The following is a 4,782-nucleotide window of genomic DNA, read 5'->3' as shown; positions in this document are numbered from 1 at the left end:
TTTTGAATTTCTTCCTCCTTTTATAATCAATGTTGTTTTAGCGTACGTATCTTTAATCGTGCTTCTTTGCGGTTTTTAACCTTTTTGTTGGGAGCTAAGTCCCCTATATTTCAACAATAAAAAAGGATGTTACAAGCTCTTTTAATAGTCATTTTTCAATTGTATCAGATTTTCGTCTTCGTATTCTTAATTTCATTTTCCTTTTCTTTTCTGTTTTCACATTTATTATCAATTGTATCAAACTTTCACTATGTCTCTTGTTTTAATGAGTCTATTGATTTCGGATTTGGGAGAAAATAAAACCCAAATCAATTAATTTTAATTAATTTGGATTTCAATTTTTATTTTGCCAAACATGAATGAGTTGGTTCGATTTAAGTAATTAGATATCCAACAAAAAAGTTAATTTAAAAATAAAATAAAAAATAACATGATTTTTTCTGAGTTTAACAAATAATATTGTCATAAAATAATATAACATTAAATGTAATTGACTTTATATATATCAACTAAATAATAACATAAAATTATAAAAAAAACACATAATTGATTGATTAAATCATAAAAACTCCATTTATATATAATAATTGAAAGAAAATAAATCAAATTATCCAACACAAACATTGATTCTAAAGACAAACTAAAGAAAAATACAATGAAAAGATTCAAAAGACACAAGATAGTAAGTAAGTCAAGCATTAAAAAATAATAATAAATATATCATTGGTTTGGAGTTGGAGAGTGTGAATCTAACACTCAAACCAATCAACATCGGATTTCAATTGATTTGATTTGGGTCTAATCTGAATAAGAAAAAATCCAAATCAATTTAATTGGTGTGGTTCTAAATGTTGAGTATTAATCTAAATCAATGAACACTCTTAATGTATTCAGATGTCCGGTGCAATGCATCACTCATCACTCGAAACAACTAGTAGTTTCTTTTAGGTTAAATTAGTTTTTGATCCTCTAATTTATTTTTTAATTGAATTTGATTCTTTAATATTTTTTAGGTTTAATTTGGTTATCTAATTTTTAAAATCTAAATAAATAATCTAACCTTCTTTTTGGCGTGAATTTTATAGAAACGAGGATCTAGCAGCTGAACCATGTTTTTTCTGCACAGTTATGAGAGGGGTCAGCAAGGTAGAGCATGCTTTTTTCTGTACTGGGGCTGAAAGAAACTAATGGAGGGCACGAAGCTTTTACTTGCATGGGGGGCTATCTGAAATCTAAATGTTTGTGAGGAAGTGATGAACGGCTGGGCCCGGTTCAATCTATTTTCCTTAACCCTATGGGCCCGGCCCGGTACAGCAACAAATTCGGTCCGTCATTTAATTTCTTGTTGCTTTTCTTGGGCCCCTCGTGAGTCTAATCCCATAGCCCATACGTTGGCTAGTCACGTTAAAAGTATGGCTAGTCCGCATTGTTGAATAAATTTTCCTCCATTCTTCTGTATTATGATTCTTAAGAAATTTAGTATCCAGATAGAAAAACACAAAAATAAATAATATAATTTTTTAAAATATATTATAATAGACATTTAAATAATATCAATCTTTAAACAATATTTTTTTTCTTCTGAAAGTGAGATGTTTTCTTACCTGGAAATTATGAGATTAATCCCTCAAAATGTAATGAACATAAAGATTTAGTTTTTCTTCTCCCAAAAAATCTTCTCCATACCTATCTATTAATTCCGCTGAACCTTGTTGGTTATTACCTTTAAACAACTAATACCATAAAAATAGAATAATTCGTACAACAACAATTAGCTTGTTACCTTGTGCAGTGTCCCAAAGGGTGTCAATAAATTCTTGTCCAATTGTTTGTGTTTGTGTTGAAGGGTGGGATCAGTGAGAAAGCTCCATGGTGTCTTTGTTCTAAGGAGGCGTCACAAAGGCAAAGGCTATTGATCCCCACGTGGTTTCTGTATCAGACATGATAATGCGCGTATTACATGGTTGATTGGGTGACTATTCCCAATTGTTGTTGTTTCCGTTGTCGTGGAAGTTCTCATCACCACATCGCAATGCCACACACAACCCTTCCCCTCTATTATTCTCGCTTGTCATTTTTCCAAAGGGAACCGAAATATTAAATATTGATAGCGAAATTTATCTCTAGCATCATGCCACGCCAAATACTTTGTGGCCTCACAAATCTTCCATACCCCACCTCCCCAAATTCTCATTTTCTCAACAAGTTACATTTATATTTTTGGAGGAATGGACGGACACGCTTGAAATTAAAGTGAAAACCACTACTGATAGAAAAAGAAGAAGTGAAAAGCACGGGATAGAAGGAAGTAGATTTTATTCCATAATCAATTGAGTTTTTTGGTAGGCAAACAAATCGAATCGTTCATTCCTTAGTTAAAGAGTCTAGATTTTGTGTTAGTATACAAGAGTTTAAAATAGAAAATTTAGTCCGAAGTGTAAAATGTATGACAAATAGATCGGACGGTTAATTTTCGTCTGGTACAATTAATAAAATAATCTATGTGACACAAAGAGACAAATTTGTCACCGAAATGATTGCCAACGTGGTCATATCTAATTGCCAGCATAGGGGCATATTTGTCATAATTTTTTTTGACTTTTCATCTTCCCACCGACAAATCTTTCAGATGGAAGATGAAAATACAAAATTTAGTTCCCGAAAGTATAAAAAGTGATGTCATAATTTTTTTTTTGACTTTTCATCTTCCCTCAGACAAATCTTTCAAATGGAAGATGAAAATACAAAATTTAGTTCCCGAAAGTATAAAAAGTGAAATAGATATATCCGTACGTTGATAATAGATTGTGACTAATTATTATAATTTTGAAAAATTTATAATGACTACAACAAAATTTCGGGAGAGCTATATCACACCGGTAAGTGTCTTTTTCCGTTATATAATTTTTAAGTTTAATAAACTAATGAGACATTAATAAAATATTATCAATAGAAGTGAATTTTTATTGCTTCGACGAATTCTTCTTACTTTTCTTCAACTAAAAAAAAAATCCTTTGGTTGTTAACTCTTAAATAAATGCTATCAACATAGGAAAAAAAAAGAAAAAGAAATTTTATTATAAAACGATAAGAAAATAATTGTTTCTGTTTAATTAAACACTATTTATTTAATTTTTTTTATAAATTTTTCATAATAAAATATGAATGTATATTAGTATATGCAATGACATCAAATTACAAATTATAATAAAAGTTTATTGATTTTTTTAAAATCATACACAATTATTTTTTTATTGACTGATCATTTAAAAAATCATAACCTTAAAAAAATCATTCCAAAAGAGTTGAGTATTTTTTACAAATTAAAAGTGACATTGCAAATTCAATTTTCCCTAAAAATTATTCATGGACCTAATTTAACTATAATGCTTTACAATAAACATTTTTTTTACTTGAGCCTTTCATTAATTTAATTTACGAGTTTGTTAAAAAAATTTGTCCCAATCATTATAATTTTTTTTCAAATTATAATAATTAGTCACAATCTACTATGAACGTACTTTTTATATTTTTGGGGACTAAATTTTGTATTTTCATTTTTGAAGGACGCATTTGTCGATGGGGTGGGGAGACGAAAAGTAAAAAAAAAAATATTATATGACAAATATGACCCTATGTTGACAATTAGAGATGACCACGTTGACAATCATTTCAGTGCCAAATTATCCCTCTGTGTCATGTAAACTATTTTATTAACGGTGATAAACGAAAGTTAACGGTCACATATATTTATCGCACTTTTTACACTTTTGGAGACTAAATTTTGTATTTTGATCACGCATTTGTCAATAAATTATACATTCAGAGACAAAAATGACTATTTATCCTTAATTTTATTCCATCATTATTGATTATATAACTTAAGTTTTTTGCTTTAAAAAAGAGGTAACGTAGAATGCATGCAATGAAGTCATTGATCATAGTGAGTTTCATTTAATGAAAAAAATCACTTAATACATTAGAGTAAATTATACTAACATTTCTCAAGGTTTTTTTAGATTGCATACAATACTCCTCATTATTATTTTTTGGGTTGATTAAATTTTTAATCCCGTAATTTTCTTATATTCCAAGTTTTATTTCCTCTTTTTTTTGATAACTTTTAGTCCTCTATTAATTTATTGTAAGTAATTTTAGTCCATCCATTTTTTTTACCCATTTTTAGTGGCTGATTTATTTTATATTTGAGACTAATTTTAAATAATAAAAATAAATAAGGACTAAAAATGAAAAAACAAATTTAAAGAGACCAAAATCAATGAGGAAAAGTTAATAAAGGTTTAAAGGTTGTAAAAAAAATTGAAAGACTAAAAATTAGAATTCAAAGATGTACTAAAAACTTAATTAACCTAATTATATATATATATATATATATATATATATATATATATATATATATATATATATATATATATATATATTATCTCTATACCAACCCATATAACCGTTTAAAAATATTACACTAACTCTTTGATTTTTGAAAAATATTACTATACGTTGTAAATGTTAAAAAACAGAGAATCATGTGTAAACTGAAAAAATCTCAAGAAATGTCAGTCTAATTTATTCAATATATTATTTTTTTACAGAATATTGTTCAAAATATCATGTTAACATGTGTATTCGAGTTTTTATTTTATTTATTTTCAACCAGGAAGGTGGATAAAGTAAATGGTATATGAAATGGATATTACACGTTTCCCATTGCCTAAAAAATATATTGTGGTTTGGCTATATATAGCGTTGGGGACGTATTTTATT

This window comes from Glycine max, chromosome 16 (assembly GCF_000004515.6).
Source record: "Glycine max cultivar Williams 82 chromosome 16, Glycine_max_v4.0, whole genome shotgun sequence".
NCBI classification, from domain to species: Eukaryota; Viridiplantae; Streptophyta; class Magnoliopsida; order Fabales; family Fabaceae; genus Glycine; species Glycine max.
Note: the sequence above shows the minus strand (reverse complement) of the source record.